We start from the raw sequence: 18,993 nt of genomic DNA on the forward strand, positions 1-18,993 counted from the left end.
AAGAGTGAGCAGGGAGGGTGTCCCACCCAGCTGCCTACAGATGCTGGCAGTACCTTTGACCACAGAACTACAGATGCAGCCTCACTCACACAGGTAGGTGCAGTAGGAGTTGGGATATGATAATGTACTGTGCCAGTCTAATGAAAATGGATCAACACAGCCAATGGATTAACAGCCAATGGATCAACCAATTTCCACTGAAGTGCAGCTGCTGCACATCTGGGTTTCCATCAGATTTGTGCCACGTGCTGTCAAAACTGCCAAGCAATGAGAGAAATTCAAAACAAGCCTCTGTATTTTTATTCCTCTAACCCACCAAAAGTAGCAATCTGATGCAGTGGTTCTGCATCATGTATGCTAGGAATTTAACTAACTCAAATGCTAGAAAGGAAAATGCTTTTCCTCTGGGATTTCCTGTATTGAAAGCTCAAAAACATATTTTATAGAGTAATGGAAAGTGCTAAAAAATACTACAAAGTTACTTTGGCATTGTTTTCTAATACCTGAAAGCTCGTAATCTTTTAAGTGTTTATACACAGAACATTTTGTTTTCAGGCAAAAAGAGTAATTGTCTGCTTAATGGATCTAGAACTGTGGCAGAAAACCACACTTGAAGTACACATAGACATCATGCAGTCACTCCTCCCCTGCAGGTCACTTCAACTTGTGTCAGCTTCCCACCCCAAAAAAATAATTATTAGTCTTTGGAAAGTAAGTCTGGAGTAAAATTCTGTTTGTTTACAAACAGTATCAAAGTTGTACTGCTACTAAGTGGAGTATCTTTATGTTTTGCTTTCTTCACAGATAGTCCAGGCAACCAATAAGTAAAAATAAGAGATGTTAAGCAGGTATTACAGGGAGCTATTAGACTAGTTGGGTTCCAAGAGCAGTTTTAGCAGATTATAGGCATGGAAATGACACTATCTGTTTTTTGTGATTGGCTCACACCTACTACATATCAGATGAGAGGGGGTCAAAATCTATCCAGATGTTAAAAATCAATACTCAGACTCAGCTGAAAAAAACAGTAAGTGCTTCTATGCTTTTAAATACTGCAGGTTTTACTAGGACTTTTGACATTTCTTGCTTGTTGAACAAAATATGTGTTCAATAAATGATTAAATGAATGGCACTTATTTTAAGACTTTTTAAAACAATTACCACAATGCTCAAAGAATACTCAAAGAGTTAAGAGGAATTAAACTAGTAAGACACAAAACCAGAATTAGAACAGTTCATTAATATATTTAATGCCTATGCACTGAAAGCAAATTAAAAGTTACTCTAAAAGCATCTCAAGAAAGATCTAGCTGGATTTAACAAACATTTATTCAGCAGTCTATTCTTTCATAAATTCTTTAGAGGCTTGCCTGCTATTATATATTGTAGGCAACATTAATCTGATATTTAAATAACTCTCTACCAGTCTTTCAACACTAATTTAGTATTTAATACAGAACCCATCACAAGCAACATGCTTCGAGTTAGTTCTTTGGTCAAAGGTACTGCAGGCAGCCAGTACCTGTAGGCAGCTGGGTGAGACATCCTCCCTGCTCACTCAAGGGATAAATCTAAACAACCTCCAGTAGTCAATTCCAACAAAATTAATAATAATAAACCATCTCACAACCACCAAAATTATAATTTCATATGCTAAAAAAACATATAAAAATAAACAAACTATAGCACAGTAGCTGAAAATACACTGAAAATTTATATTATAGGTGAAGGACAAAATTAATCTCCTACCCCAACTAGAGACTAGTGTCAGATGGATAATTAAGGACTGAGTTACTCTAAGTTACTGCCAAGTAACAGAAGATAATAATACAAAAGAATTGATAGAATTTTTGATAAATTATCTTGAAGTACAAGAAAATGTATAACATTTTAAAATACAGAAATTGTTATATTCAGTCTATTAACTTCTTTATTAATCATACTTTGGAGAAATATTCAAATCAAATCGACTACCTTAAAGACTCAGATTAAAACATGATGCTTGACCAAGGTGGTTATAAAAACACCAAGATTGTCATGGGCATGTCTAAGAAAATCCCTCACAGTTATAAATAAGGCTGCAAGATGAATCCTGGATCTAAACATTTCCCAAAATTAATACTTTGTGGGACATAAATAATTTTTATGCTACCCACATTTGGAATTTTCTGCTTGTTTTAACAGCTTGATATTTGAAATATCAAAAATATTATACCCTCCATTAAACAACCTCTCAATCCTTGTTTTTCAGAGAAAATTAATGATGCATCCAAGAGAGGAAAAGTAGAACAAATTTAGCAGATTAAAGAGCTGCCAACCTGAAGCATATGCTGGGATGCAGTGGGGCCTGCTGTGGCACTCCCTTCCCCAGGGAAGGGAGTAGGAGAAGGTGGTGCCCCAACACTGCCCTTGCCTCTGCTGCATTCCCCTCACTTCTGCAAGCCCCAGGCAGCCTGCCCCTGATCCCATGCCAGAGTGGGTCCCCAGGCAAGGAAGAAATTTACAGGCTGCACAAAAGAGCATGTAACACAAGTAATACAGGAGCTGCAGGAAAAAAAAAAAAAAAAAAAAAAAAAGAACAACACAAAAGGGAGAGTAGGTGGAAAATGACTAAGTTTAATGTGCTGCATTTTGGATGAGACACGCACATTACTGCTGTTAAAAATAAATAAACAAATTAAATACTCCAGATTTGCCTCCCATCTAGCATGTTTATGGTAGTTACAGGAACTTCTATCATATCATGGGAAATGTTTCCATAACTGAGGAAATTTAAATCACATTTGAATAAAGATGTTTTGGAAACAAGTTAACTGCATGTCTTTTCCTTGCCTCTGCTGTGCTCAGTTGCTAGCTTTCTGAGGAGCTACTGCAGCAAGGGACTATGAAAATAGTGTGTGACGTTAGCTGAGACATGGTGATTGGGTCTTTAATTAAGGTCAGCGTGACCTAGGTCATGGCAAACATCTCCCAGTCGTAATGATGATGGGAAAGTCCATCCACAAGTTGGAATCGAATTTCCTCCATGTTAAGACACAAATCAATCTGGATTTTAAAGAGCAGGTATAGCAGTGTCAGAGTGGATACAGAAAGGTTCTTTAGAAGCTCTGTGTTAGATGAGGAAAACAGATTTTGATTTTCTTCTTTCTGTGCTGCTTTCAAAGGTTGTCAAAGGCAATCACCATCAACACTAACTGCATGGGGAGGGAGCCAAAAGCCTTGATGAGAATTGTCAGGTGAGGAACATAATATTGATCTCAGAAACACTGTGGCACCAGATGATCCTTGCAGCTCCTTCTGGCTCTGTAATCTACACATTAGTCTTTACTTCTACTTGAACAGCACACTTTAGACCCTAAGGTACTTTCTGGCCCTGGACAAGTTAAGGTTATATGACTTCCAGGCTCATGCTGAAGATACAACACACTTTCATGTTTCAGGTGCGAAGTAATTAAATTGCCTGCAGTGCAGGTGGAGACAACAAACAAAATTACAATAAGAAAACCCATTACGTTATATTGAATTTTTTTTAACTTTAAGATGATTTTTTTATGTACCATATGAAAGATCCTAAAATACATAATTATATTCATCAGATCTGTTCAGAATAGACAAGAATATGGCCAAAAACAAGATGTTATTTTCCACTCCAGATCTGATCTTTTCCTTTGCATTAATTGTCCTCATGCTACAAATGTAACATAGGATGTTTGAGGTCAAACTGTATGATCCCACATATTAAAATCAGCTTTTAACCAAAAAAGAAATGGAATTAATGGAGGCATACAGCATAAAGATGACACTTCAAAGGACTTCAAATAAATCAACAGGACTTCAAGAGACAAAGCCAGAGAGACACACTCTTCTGAATCCCAAAGCAGTATAACATGGCACTTTGGCACTGATGAAATGTTATTACTGCTCTCCCGTTGGAAAACATAAAATTTTAAAGTAGTTATGTAACTGAATATAGCTTTAGATTTATTTTCCTTTTTCATCCAGTTCAACAAACTTCATAGAAGTAGCGGAGAATTAACTTTCTATTAAATGTCTTTGAATCTCTCTACAACACTATAGGGAAAGGGGAAAACAAAACCACCCAAAACAGCATTAATCGTATTTGCTGTTCTATTTCCAAGAGCTTGCTTATATAAGTGTAACAGTGTAGGAGACTTAACAACTTTTAAAAATAAATTATTAGTTTTCCATGTACACTGTGGTTTAGCACTGTCTCTTACCACAGCTTTCTCCACCTCCCTTAAACACTGTAATTGGCAGCAAAAGAAAACTGAACCTCAACTGAGTCTCAATCTATCTAGGAGGTACACATACAACTTTCTTGTCCAAGCCTATTCTGTCCCTCTCAGAGGCAGCACTGTGTTCATGTGGTCTGTGATTTAAGCTATGAGTAGTCCAGCTTGTCGGCCCATTGCTGACATGAAGGCAAAGTACAAGAACTTGATGAAGAAACAGAATTTGTGGAAAGAAGACTTCTGTACCTGGGTTCAGACTTATAAATATGTCATGCGATATTGAGATGTGTTTAATTCCAGCTAGACTCACTGAAATAAAATGAAAGGTACTTGGACACAAATGTAATCAAAAAACCTCATTAACCACAGCTGAAACACAACAGTAGAGTCCAGAGACTTTGATTTGCTGTTAAAAAAAAACATGTAGATGAGGAGAAAAAAATATATTTATCCATATTGTGTACATTATATACATATATAATTTTGCATATTATATATACAGGGACTAATATTGTCAAGACATCATATAATGTAAAGCATTTCATCACTTCTAAAATGCTGAATACCACAGAACATACCGTGAACTTTCCCTGAAAAATACTGGAATTAACTCATTTCCAAAATTGGAACAGATCTGCAATCCTGAGTTCAAGAAAATATGTATGAGTTTCAAGCCCATACCCACTGTGGTTCTACTTTGATCTATATCTTGGACGCTTGTTAAGGGAAGATTTTGATATCTGAAAAATAACACTCCTTTGAGACAGTGCTTATTGCTCTTTGTGAACTGACTTTGTCAGGATGAGGCACAACATCCATAATGCATTTTGAAAATTTTCTTAGCAGCAGCTACACAATTATAACTGCCTTCTTTTGGCATCCAGTTAATGAGACAGTAACTGCATTATCATTCAGATACACTGCAATTTAATTTTTTTTAAAAATTCATTTCTATTTATATGTCCTTTTGGTGAATACATGTTTTTTAAAGAGTAATAGTGTTACTTAGAAAAAAAAGAAATATCAAATTTTCCCTCCTGGTCTAGGAAGGATTCTTTGCTTCTAAGTACAGATTTTTATTTCCCACATCCCTAGTAATATGGGTATAGAAGTATAATTTTTTTTCTTATTCGGCTTCACAACTCTTAAATTGGAATTGTTAAAAAAAAATATTGGTAATAATCCAATAAGCCACAGCCCTGCAGAAACAAACCTAGCTGCTCAGGTCTTAGCATAATACAGTATAATCAGAACCACTATTTTCTCCTTTAGAATTATTTTTAGTACAAGCAGACCTCAACATTTTAGCTTCTGACATGAAAAGCGAACATATTTATTTTTCTTACTTCACCCTAATTAATGCATAACAGTTCTTCTGAACCTCCTTCACAAGCTACAGAATCATGTTCATTTTGTTAAGCAAAATGCTCCAAGTCTTCCCCTCAAGATAGTATGGGTCAGGTCACAGATTTTTCATTTCCTTCACTACTAACATTTCAGCTAATTTTTGCTTGCCTTGAGCATCAGGCTAGTCATTTTTTTCCTCTTTATTCAGGATCATCAGAACTTACAATGACCTACTTCCTTACTAAACAATCATGTTATGAAGTCTAAATGGATTTTCTGTCTTAGAGACTGTGCTTTCATACTGTGTAAGCGAAAACTTTCAGATCAGAGAAAAGCAGTAAGGAAGATCAAAGGTATGGAATGGCTTCTAAACAAGGAAAGATAAATAATTTTCAATTCTGCAGCCTGAGAAAGAAATGACAGCGGAGGTGTGACAGAGGTTTATAAGATCATAAATTATCTGGAAAGGGTGAACTGAGCTCAAATGTTCAGTCTTTTCTAGTGTAAGAATTTGGGGGATGCAAACAGATGACAGATTTGAAACAAGCAAAAGACAGTTCTTACAGCACAGGTAAGCTGATGAACTCTCTGTCACAGGAAGCTGTTAAGCAGGATGAACTATACTGAAGGATAAAAAATCCCACATAAATTAAAATTTTTTAAAGGCCCAGCTAAGTCAGCAAAAGAAGTAAAAAACAGGTTTGTAAGAAAGAATAAGTAAAAAAAAAAAAAAGTAAAAATGGATTTTAAACCAAGGTGTGAGGGAAGTAGAAAGACACAAGTCTTGGGAGAAAACTTCCAGCAACTGACAATGAGAAATTTGAATTTGGAAAGCTAAAATAAAATGGCAGATTTCACACAATCACTGAAGGTTACCGTTGGAAGGGACCACAATGGGTGATGTGGCCCAAACTCTCTGTTTAAGCAGAGTCATCCTGAGCACATGGCACAGGATTGTGTTCAGATGGTTCTTGAATCTCTGAACTTCTGACTTTTGCTAGTTTATAGTCATTGCTAACCAAAGGGTGACACTTTCAGAGCTATCAACATGATGACAAACAGTTCTAATTTTCAGGAAGGGAAGACTTAAGGGAAATGCAAAATAAGCCAATTTAACTGCACACATCACAACTGCAAAAAAGCATTGCAGACACAGAGGAGCATCACCTTGAAGCACTTAAGTCCAACTCTTGCCCTACCTCTCAGCTCCTCAGTTCTCGAAGATACCCCTTATTATGTTTTGTATCAAATCATCCAAACTGAGCCTAGCATGAATGAGAATCTCAGCACCATACCTTCCTTGTGCTGTTTTTACAAACTAAATAACAGCTAATATAAATTTCTAATAAGAACATAAGGAACTGTGACAGATATTTCAGGGATGGAAAGAGCATTCATTAGTCTAAATCCCTTTTCACAAGTGATATTCAATCTTTCTCAAAAATTTATAACAACCTTTCTGGCTTGATTCTAACACTCTGAGCTCTGTATTCTTATATTTCTTTCAGTGACATTGAAGAGGAAAAAATGTGCTTTGCTACCTGATCACTCAATGTCTCTCTAGGGACAGCATTGTCTGCTTAGGCAGTTTGCATCAGAAAATCTTTCCCTTCTCTCTGCACCCTCAGAGCATCTGCCTGCAGCAATCCTTCACTGTCAGGTATCATACCAGTTCAGTAATTATGGAGCAGCATTTCCACACTTATTCTTCTTTATCTTTGATACTATTATGATTGCCTGGAACCCTGACGCTGATCAGCAAATGTGTAGTGAAAAAACAGCTACGTCATCATGCAGTAATACACGTGTCTGCAACTCCCAGAAGGAGATATGAAAGCTTAATATTTTCTCAGAATGACCACAGCTTATGGATTCAGGGCTTACCACATCCCACATGTGAATATGAAGGGAAGGGATGCCCAGAGGAGAAACTGTTCCTGTGTTATTCACTGTAAAGATATTAAAGTCAAATCTTCATCAAGTTCCCCAAGAAAAACACTTCCTAGGCAAAAGTCATAATGCTGTATATGAACATATGGAATTCCATTTGAAAATATGTGGCTCTGGCTTATGTTAGAGGTTTCTGACTCTTGCAGTCTGACAGAGGTAAAGCTGCTGCAGCACCACATCGCCACATCCATCCAGTCCCAACTATATACAGTGCATTTAGACACACACCAATAGCCAACCACACAGATCGACTCAGACCGAAAAACACAAGATCAATGCAGTACTAGGGCAAACACAAGCTACACCAACATCCTGGTCCTGCTCCCCTCTCTGGCTGACCACGATGAAAGTGATTTAGTACAGAATACATACACAGATACATTATTTATCCCTCCAGTAACTGGCCACAGATCTGTTCAATAGCCAGCCTCTGGATCATCATCTACCTGCATAAAGAAGTCTGTCTCTGGTCTGGCTTGGACTCCCTGCTTCTTCCAGCAGTCAAGCCACACGGCCTCTAACCTCTCCAGTATCCAACCCAGGCTCATGGCCTCATCTCCCACCCACCACTGTGGGCTAACCTGATCACACGTGCTGATACACACCCACAAAATACATGTGCAGGTGCCCCAGCTCTCAAGCCCCTCTGACCCACAGCCCCCTAAGTACTAGAGAGTACTTAGACCTCTCCATTCTCTCCAGCTGCTCCACTACAATACCTGGGAGGGACCCTGTGACACAAGGTTTCCATTCTATGGTCTCCCTACACACATAGGCACATGCACACAGAATGGGTATTAGGAATGGAGGTTGAGAAGAAGACAGGACAAACAGCATGGGTCAGGGACAGGGCATGGCCAGATAATGGTACTGACCACAGCCTCTTAACACATGGTCATCTGCTTTTATTGCCTTGTTCATCTATTCTCCCATATTTGTTCCTCCTCCAAACCATTATGCGCCCTCCTTTTCCCCACTTTGGTTCCTCCCCTAAAAATCCCATCCTAAGTTCATCCCCTAAAAATCCCATCCGATCAGTTGAGTATCCAATTTTCTCTGATTAGGTTATTGGGGCTCCTCTGCCACTGTTTCCCTGCTTCTTCATATTTTTGAAGATTAGCTTTTAATTAACATTGACGTAACAGCTGATCCAATCTAAGAGTCAGTGGAGTTTAGAAAGCACAGATGATGGATGCCAGCCAAAGGTTGAGACAAGGGAAATATCCAAAATATCCAAATCCAGTGTGTAGAGACATATTTTTTTCCAGACAGGACCAGCTGTTTGCAGCTGCAATGATTATTCCAGTAGTAATATGAGAAACATTGGAGTCACTGCTGAGGCTGCTCCAGCAGGACTAAAATGGCTCTCCAGCACACCTTCTGCTGCCTGTGGTGTCCTCCTCTCAGGGGAGGGAAAGGGGCAGAAATCTGCCACTCAAGACCCATCAGTATCAGTCTCTCATTCAAGACCATTCAATCATCAAGGAGATTCAAATGCAGAGCTGGGTTTAACACTGACTGTGCTGAGGAAAACAGAGTTGCAAAGTGGGATCTTTATTTGTACTCTGTTCTAACCTTGCAAGAGCTTAAAGGTCACTGACAAAGCCCAGGACTGATGGCACAGGTAGGACCAAGGAGGACACAGAACATGTTTAAAAAGGTTACTGCTTGATCCCCCACTGTCCCAGGCAGGACAGTTCTGCTTGTGTGCAACCCCAGTATTCGACTCAAGAATATTTTTAGCAAATGCAGCTCAATGGAAGCTGAAATAATGTAGTTCAGAGAAAATAACAAGATAATGATTTCAGGGACTATATGTGCACCATATGAAAGAGATTCTGAAGTGACACAGTCAATACCAATAAGAGTAGAATGGGAATCATCTCTGCATTCAGAGATCATTGGTGCAGCATCAATAAACTGAACTGAGGTGAGAAAGTTCCAAATATTCAAGGATTACTGTCTAAATGACTGGATAGCAGAAAAAAAAGAGTGTCATCTTTGACGACTGAACAGCAAATAAAGCAAAATCTTAGAGCAAATAATCAAGAACATTATTAAAGGTGCCTCATTATCCACCTTTCAACTTTTCAGTATTCTACTTTTTCTATTTATTAGCATTTATGCTTTTGTTACCATTTTTACACAGATAATTTAATGTATCTTCTCTGTCTCCTCCTTTTTGCTGCACTTTATTTTTTATTGTGGCCATTTCACCATTTTCAAGACTTTTGAATTGTTATTCTATGCTTATTTTATTAAAATAAGAAGGGGGGAGAGGGAAGGGGGAAGGCAAGACAAGCCCTAAAGATTTTAACCAACCTGACTGTATTTGATGTTATGAAATAAATTAAACATGATAAATGAGTGGATACAAATAGTCTGTTAGGGCAAAAGAACTGGGGTTGGAATGCCACCACTTCAGTGCTCTGCTAGACCCTGAGGACACTGTCACTACAGCAACAGCCTCTCTGGGTGTCACACAGGGAGAATACTATCTCCTCTCTCTGCTCCTGCCCGCTGGCCTGTGTGAGTTGGCTGGAGCAGGCAGACCACCTGGGAGCATTGCTCCTTGTCACTATGTCACTATTTGTCCTGTTCTTTCCAGAGGCCAAATTTTAATGACTCACTCCACAGACCAAGTAGTGTGCGTGTCTGTGTACATGGAGGTCAGCAGCAGTCAGCGTTCGGAGAGTTCAGCTGACTTCCACCAGAAGCTAAAACTCTATCTCATCTCCTACATACTAGAGGAAACAGGATAATTGCACACCTTATATTTGCATTCAGAGTGTGAAGCTCTCTCACACAAGCTGTTGCAAACCTCCCTGAATAATCCCAACAGTTTGACTAAAAGAGCATATGTGAATAAATGCTCATCTGGACACAGTCTTTTCCTGTCTATAAATAACTTCAGCAGAATCTCATCTCTACGTATCTAGGGGCAAAGTGTAGCAAGTAACACTAATAACTAGGACAGACAAACCTGCTGTAGTTAACCTGAAGAAATGTTACTGTGACAGAGAGGTTACAAAACTAGGACCAGAAAGAGTGAGAGAGTATTCAAGACAAAGAAGATTGTTTAAGTGACTGTTTGAAATCTTTTAAATTAAAAAATTTCTTCACAGCAAAGCTTGATTTATCTTTTTGGAGCAAAACTTAGTTTTGGCTTCTAAAACACAAAAGTGTGCCTGGGTTGAAGAACTCAGAATCGCATACTTCAGACTCTGACCTACTCATTTGCATTCATCAATGTTGCAATCATTTTCCCCAGTTTAAAACTGACCCAATGAACTTTCAAGTCCTTCTTTTCTTTCTCTTCTGCAGCAGCACATAGTGGCAACAACTGTTTGAACAACAGGCACTGGGATCTTGAGTAGCTAGCATTTTGCATTCATCTGCTGGAATCCTTTAGGGTGATTTTGCTCCTTTAGGTGTTTGCTTCCTGTCCTGCTGAGTCTTCAGTCAATGATGCCCTATCAGCCTTAGTTCTGGGCACCCATAAGAATTTGAATCTTCTTCAGGTATATGCTATTCCAACATTGATAAGTCTTAATTATTTGTTAAAAGACTAGAGGGCTTAGGATTAACCATGCTATTGTATATCCAAAGACATGGAAGTTGGCCTAAGGTTCAAATGCAGTCAGATCTCTGAACAGCTTTGTGTTTTCAGAGCAGTGTAAGTGCTATCACACAGCCTGAACTCCCAAAGCCTGTGGACCTGAGCTAGCCTGGGACAGGCTTACTTCAGACCTGTGTTCCTGTGGCTTCTGAGCTGATAGACTGCCACATATCTGGGAAAAAATATATCCTCAAAGGAACAAAGAAAATAAAACTGCAAATAGATTCATTAACATAACTTCATGTTCATGACTTCATGTTCATAACTTTATGTCTGATAAACTGTACCCTTTCCTGTTTGCACACTGCTGCAATCAAAGTTGTAACTCATTCTGTCCCACTCAGAAACAAGTAAGAGCTAACAGAGTCCAGGCAGGTGACCTTTGCAGCAAATATGCAGCATACAGTCTTTAGTATACCCCGAACCAGTTCTAAACTGATGGCAGATAAACATAATTTATTACACGTAACTAGAGAGGGGCACAGGAGAGACATGATTTCTTCTCAGGCCCACAGATAAAAATTAATGATGCCACTCACTGGGTATGTAAGAGCACATATATCATGAGAGGGCAAAAGAATATGCAGTGCAATTTCCAAAGGTGCAATCCCCGTGAAGAATTAGGAATTGACTGATACAGAATCATAGATTCATCAGGGCTGGAAGAGACCTACAAGACCATCCAGTCCAACTGGCAGTCTACCCAGCACTACCACTCTAGCCCCTAATCCACTAAACAATATCACCCAGCATCAGATCCAGCCTTATTTTAAGGTTTACAGATGACGTCCTCCAGCTGTGTCTCTGCTGGCAAACCAGAGTGGAAGGCAGTTTTGAGTTCCATGACCATTGCTTCTGTACAACTGTTACCTTGCTTACTAGCACCACTTTGATCTGGGCAAAGCAGTATTTTCCCAGAGCCTTTGACATGTCTTAGAGGGCAGAATATGTCAGGAGTGTTTTGGAAGAAGCTGACACCTGACCGCCATGTTTGGGGAAGGGAAAAGTGGCAGGAGTTTAGGCAGGTAAACAAAAGCTGTGCTGTGCTACCAACTCCAGGGCCAGAGAGCAGCTCCCCTTTTACCAGCAGTATAGCTGTCGCTGCTAAGAAAAAAAACCAAAAACGTGGCAGAAGTTCACCTCCTTTGCTCCTGGCCTCCAAACACTTATTTCGGAGCATTAACTGATTCCATCACAGGACCTATGAGATGGGCACTTGGAGGCTGCAGTTAAGGCAGTTCTGCAGCCTGCATTTTACTGAAACATATGGCAGAAGTGTGCTGAGGGAAACAAGGGCTATCCAGGAACTTGCATGAGCACACACTGCCATGAGTGCACAGGAGTGCAAGGTTTGGCAGATGACTGGAAGAGGAATGACTTCTACTTGACCAGCAGCTTAGCACTGGTGGATGGCAGGGGCTTAGATGACAAATAGAAAGATCACATCCTACTGCAGGCATCTACAAAGAGATGGGGTCTTGAACCACCGCAAGGTGGATTCTGACTCACCAAAGTCTTCTCTACACAACAGGTGTTTGTGCTCCTGATCCATATTTTATGCTGCACTAAAAGTGCCTGACAGGACAAGGAAATGTATTCAACATATTGATAGTGAAAGACATTTTTCTTTTACAGAATCCTTCCAAATGATATATAGAGCTACACAGTAATTCTTTGAGTATATGAAATGACAAAGCATCATGCCTAAAGTGAGTATCATTCACAGAATTTAATGTTCCAGCTGCAATAAGAAAAGAACTAATTCACAATAAATTTAACAAAAAATACCAATCTGTAAAAGTACTATGTAACTGAAAAGGCTGGCCAACATCTGTGAAAATGGAAGGAAATCAGCAAAACTAACTCATATAAAGTAACTAGGATTCTTTACCCAAGAAAAATTATGTGTATGGACAGTATTACAAAATTCTGAATTCATGGGTGTAACCTTTTACTGGTCAGTTATTTACATTAAAGTCATTTCTAGAAAGATCTGGAATACAACTGCCTTGCAAAAGGTAAGCTGTATAGGTGACAGTTTAGTCTCTGCTTTAGCCTACAAGTCCTAGCACCTGTTTTAATTTTTTTATAGTTTTGGACGTATAGTAGCCTCAAGGCTGAGCATTCTGATGTAGACATTTTATCATTTCAAGGACAGACTGAAAGACTGGGATCTTGTTCAACAAATTAATTTATATTTTGGAAAACTAAAAATTGCTACAAGAAATTGTCACTTTTAGAATAGGAAAAGCTAAAGTAGAATGAAAGTGATAAATATTCACTGCTGATAAAAATATTAAATTAAACAAAGTTAACACAAATGTCAATCTAATTCTTTCAGTAAAGCTTAAGAATCAATGCTAACTGGAGTTATTTGAGAACTCATGGAGATATTTCCATGATTTAAAAAAAAAGAAGGCATTTATTACTTATCTTCTGTACTTTGATGATTTCCTACACATCTCACCGGGACTATTTTCTATGCATTTCTTGGGTGCTGACTTTGGGCTGCAGGTAAATGGTGCTTTTGAAAACCCACATGACCACCTGCACACATGCTTTCATTTCACAATACAATTCTAGGACTTTGCTGAATCTTCCATCACACTAAGTATTACAGGTCTTCCCTTTGCAGCCTCAGGGACTTTTTGGAAGACATTCATATTCTCTGTGTTTATGTTTAAATGCAATTATACGTTCTCCTACGTATAAGCAAGTGGCTTCTTCATAAGAACATCCAAACCGTACAGATTGTCTTAAAGAATGAGTGAAACACAAAGTACATCTGCTGATTGTGAAAATTAAAAACCCACAGCAGATGGCATTTCAGTTATCTGCCTAGATAAAGCATAAAATCAAGAGTAAAGAAAAGGTGCAATAATAAAAAATACACCTGCTGCATTGTGCAGTGCGGGACAGAGCCTTCCTCTCTCAAAGTGGCTCCCAGCTGCTGTACTGTGTGCTGAGCCAGACTGCTGCTAGGGTGGGGGAGAGCAGGGGGAAAAAGGCACAAGGTACAGGACAGTGGCAGCTGCTGCTACAGGGAGTACAAGGAATGGAGCTTCTCTCCTTCCATGGCAGACACTGCCCTCCACACCTGCAGCAGGAACAACAGCAATTCACCTTGTGCAACAGAGCAGCAGAAAGCAGGAGTTGTTTAACCTGCTTTACCTTCACAAATAACCCTTCCCCATCTCCTTCAAAATAAAAGTATTCAAGGAAAAAGGACAGATTCAGCCCCCAGTAACAGCATTTTGATACTCACACTGAATGAAGTTCCTATGTGCTTTAAACTTTCACTGTACAGCTTTACAGCCTCAGGGGCTGTACAGCACTGGATGTACTTAAAGACATGGGCTTTTTTCCCAGACTTTTTTAATAAACATGATTTTTTCTTGCACTGTGTGATAACAGCAGAAACCAATTTCTACTCTATTTCTGAGCCCTAGAGCTGTACATTTTCTTCTTTTATAAGCCAATGAATACTGATGCTTTTTATTTTTATTTTTATGATGTGCCATTCTATTACATAAAACAGTTTTTGCAAATATCATCACCTCTTAAATTTACTAAGTTAACAGATGAGTTTAAATCAGTGTTCTAAACAAATTTTTGCATGGTATGTTGCATATTATAGATGAAATCCAAAATTGTCCATCTTTGAAAATCATGCTACATTTCTGATGATGAGTTTTTGGTATAATTTGTTTCAAGATGTGTAGTGATGAAGAAATTGATTTTTTTTCCTTAATAAAGCTAACTCCCTTTATCAATTCACTGTTGTTTGGCTTCTTTTTTTTCCTGAATAGGCCATAGACACTGATTTTTAATTTTGTAAGAGGAGACTTCAGCTTAGCTGATGGCAAATGCACAAGATCTTGTGGATGAAGCCATGTAATTTCCCAGTTCAAACATTCCTGAAAATAAATTTTTCATTTACCATTTGTTTTTTCTCACCAGAATAGCATATTATCTTAAGGCTATGAGATCAGACAAATAAGACTTTCTTAAATGTTGTTACAAATTATTTCCTTTTGATGTGTGCATTCCTGAACATAGTCCAAAGCCAATATGAAGTTGTATGTATGCACATATGCATTCTGCCTAGCTATAACTGTGTGCCTTTAAAAGTGACTCCTTGTACCGAGCTGCAAGAAGCCACCAAAAAGCCCTCTAAGGTAAAACACACTACTAAAAAAAAAAAATTTTAAAGGAGGGTTTGTAGTGATTTAGCCAAGGTTTAGAAAACACTTAGCCACAGTTCATGAAAAATGATTGCAAGAGCACCAATATTGCTTGCTGAGAAAGAAAAACTAGAATACTAAAATAAAAAAATCAGACTCTTCACATAAATCATAGGGGAAAAGAAAAATGGAACCTTATAGGAGGTTTAATTATTTTGGTTACCTCTTTTTATAACAGATTAAGAAATAAAATAGCTCTAATGATAGTCTCAAGCCTATTTTAGAGATCAGACTGGGTGATTAGTTGATAATAGAACAGGAAAAACACAAGTATTTGATTAGAATCTGTTCTGCTTTGGGGAAAAACAGGTCATGTGTTTATAGGAAGAGATGGCAGTTAAATACTTTCCATTCCAGGAATAACTGAAAGGGATGTTAAAGTCGTGAAAGTCTTCTGAGCCAAATGCCTTTACATCAGAATTAGAGCCATGTTCTCTTAGAGCAGTCCTGGAGCACACAGAGCAACGTCCTCTGCTTGGCAGTCGGATTCTCACCTGGAAAGCGGGGGCTCAGCCCCAGATTCCAGATCGTGCACCTCGTAAAGGTTAGGATTAAATGTTTCAACAGAAAAAAAAAACCCAAAACATACATACACAGTTGGTTTTTTTTCATAAACTGAGGCTGGAACACAGGAGCCTTTTTCCCCCCTTCCCGTCATAGATCCCGCAGCTGTGCATTAAATTCCGCAGAGGAGCGTGCAGGGAGGCTGAGCCAGGTGTTGCACTGGAGGGGCTGTGTCTCGCTGTGCTGCTGGGCACGGCAGCACACTGACCCATTTGTAGACCTGGCCCCTATTAGCATTTGGCACGGCTGCAGCTGCTCCTGGCACGCTCCTCTAAGGGAAATGCCCACGCTGCAAGAAACATGTTGATGAAGCACAAGCAAGGACTCAAAGAACAACTGTGAAAGTGATGAAAGGATTAGCTAGTGCAAAAGCAGGCAACTCGTTTATTTTACTGACAAAAGGTTATGAGGCAAACTCATGATATTCTACAAGCACTCTCGTGGAAGGAACAGAAATTGGATCCTGTTGGGTCTGTCAGCCTACCGGCCAGAAAAATGAGATCCAGAAGCTGGATGACAAGGCTAGACAAATTCCTAACAAGAAAGATGAACAGAATTCTAACACTGGTGCTCAACAGCCATGGAAAAATTATAAAGGCTTGTGGAAGCGCATGTCCACCATTCCCGATTTTTAAACTGAGGTGTGTTTCCTCTCCGCAAAAGACATGTAGGTCAAAGAGAGACTACTTCATGTAACCAGCAGAGTCTGTTGAAGAATCCTCCTTTATCCCAGCAGGAGGCTTTATCTCAGTACCTCTAATCACAACAGACCCTGGATCAAGAGCATCCTAAGCTTTGCAGCTTTAAGGAAGCAACTTTTTTGATGCAAAATCTTACAGAGGATAACAAAGGACTGACAAAACCAGTCAGATAGGCTCTGCCACATTTCAAAATGAGCAGATGCTTCAGGACATCGATTTTTCTCTCTCATAGACTGAAGGTATGATTAACTTTTGAATTTTTATGGGATGACAATCAGCCACTGAAAGATGCTGAAAAACTGAAGATGGTCCAGCAAAGGCCTATCAAATGCACTATAAGGCAGGAGAACCTGACATAAGAAGAAAGGTTGAAAGAATGTTCAGCCAAGAGAAAGTTCAGAGAGGATACAATGGAAGTCTCAAAACACAGGAAGCAATTATAAGGGAGATGCAGGTATTCTCTACTGAAGGATACAAGATATATATACTATAATGTCCTATATGAACTTAAGGTATATCAATGACAAATGTTATTTCTCTTTTTAGTGCAATCAGTGTCTCTAGCCTAAGCCCTTATTTGTAGCCTCAATTTTCAAAAGCAAAGAGCACAAAACAAACACTTTTTGCTTACACTCCGAAGTATAAACGATAATAATTTTAAAATGTACAGAGGGCAAATGAAATTGAATGAGGGAGCATCATTTTGTCCTTCCCACAAATTCGCAAGAATGCAGTGCAATCAGTACCTCCAGTAATTGCCAAGTTATTCATAACACTTAACACATTTTACAAAGACAGAATAGAAAGCTAGTAACAACACAGAAACTAAACATTATCAACACATTTACAAATTGTGGCAAGACTGCCACTCTTTGTGAATGAAACAGAAAGTTACAGAAGAGAGGAAAGACAATAATTTTGCCTCACAGACCATGATTTATTTCTTTTTATTCTGTAGAGGTGATGTGTCTAAAAATACAACATCTTCTGAAAGCATTGTTTTAGATATACCAACTGTTAATGGTCTAGACAGGCAAGAAAAATAAATAATTTTTGCAAACAGCAACTTTAACCCAAAACAATTTTAGAAGAGTGGCAAACATTAATACTGCTTTAACAGTGTATCAATGTCCAGAATAAAAGCCATAGGTTAACAAAAAACTAAAGAGTAATATTGTCTGATTTTTTCCACTACAAATATCAATAATTATATTACTGAATTATTTAAATACCATATTAACTGCAGATGACTACAGTTCTTGCTTAACATGCAGCACAACTTTGCAACCTTCACAAAAAAATACTCAACTAATCCAAATCAGCAAGAGAAAAGCAAAACTACCTTGTTCATAATTTAAAATTTCTACAGAGAATTACATCTCAGAACACATACTGTTTACCAGACTTCAATTTCAGTATTCCATATAACATATTCCTGCAGCCATAAATGGAAATAAAATGTATTTTCCTGAACAACAAGTTATAAGGCAGAACATTTGTAAAATCACTTTGAGGCACAATGTTTCTCAAAGTAAGCCATAAGTATCTCAAAAGGTTATTTGCTATGGTTATTTGCTAAAACTATTATTTGCTTTGTTCTTAATGCTATTCATAATAAATAGTATGATGTCTGTCTTTCTTGTTCTATTAGTGTTTATTAGAACATGTTTACTTTAAAGATTCAGTATCATTTTAATGAAAAAGTTAAAATAATTCTGTTTCCTTAACATAGCATAACTATACTAAAAAACCAAACCCATGTCTTTGTTTTTCAGAATGAAATCTTATGTTTTGCTTAAAAAATACAAATGTCTATCAATGTCAGCTGGGATCATCACAGCACTACAACTAAAACAGTAATAATTCACCTTTTAAAAGATCTTCTGTAAAAGAGTAAGGAAAAACAACTCCTAATATTTGGATTTTTACAAATTATTAATCTGCAGTATGTCATGTGGTAGATTATCAGGGTTGAGTTACAATCCAAGACTCAACTGCAAACACAGATAGGTTCCCAAAATGTCATGGAGTCTGGAGCCAGCCAATCTTGTTCAGTCTTTGGGACCAACCAGGGTGAGGCAGTAAAACTCCTATAAATGGTTGTGAGTTACAGAAGGAGGACAAGACCTAGGGCAGACTTGTAGAGGGCAATGTCTTCACAGCAGAACTTTAACCCAGCTAACTTAAGCGTATTCAAAGGAACAATGTCAAAGATAGTATTTTGCTATTTGGAAAAATTCCTTGGCCTTGGAAGGAAGGCCTTAATGAGGTAAGGAGATGAACAACATTCTTTACAAACCAGAGGGGTAGGGCAC

At 38.4% G+C, this 18,993-nt stretch overlaps 1 protein-coding gene across 2 annotated transcripts in view; it reads right to left on the reverse strand.

Annotated features, from left to right (window-relative positions):
* Positions 1–18,993, reverse strand: part of ADCY2 (adenylate cyclase 2) — a 203,891-nt gene that overhangs the window by 120,847 nt on the left and 64,051 nt on the right. The gene's annotated exons all lie outside the window — the stretch shown is intronic.

This window comes from Taeniopygia guttata, chromosome 2, assembly GCF_048771995.1.
Source record: "Taeniopygia guttata chromosome 2, bTaeGut7.mat, whole genome shotgun sequence".
In the NCBI taxonomy this organism is placed as follows: domain Eukaryota; kingdom Metazoa; phylum Chordata; class Aves; order Passeriformes; family Estrildidae; genus Taeniopygia; species Taeniopygia guttata.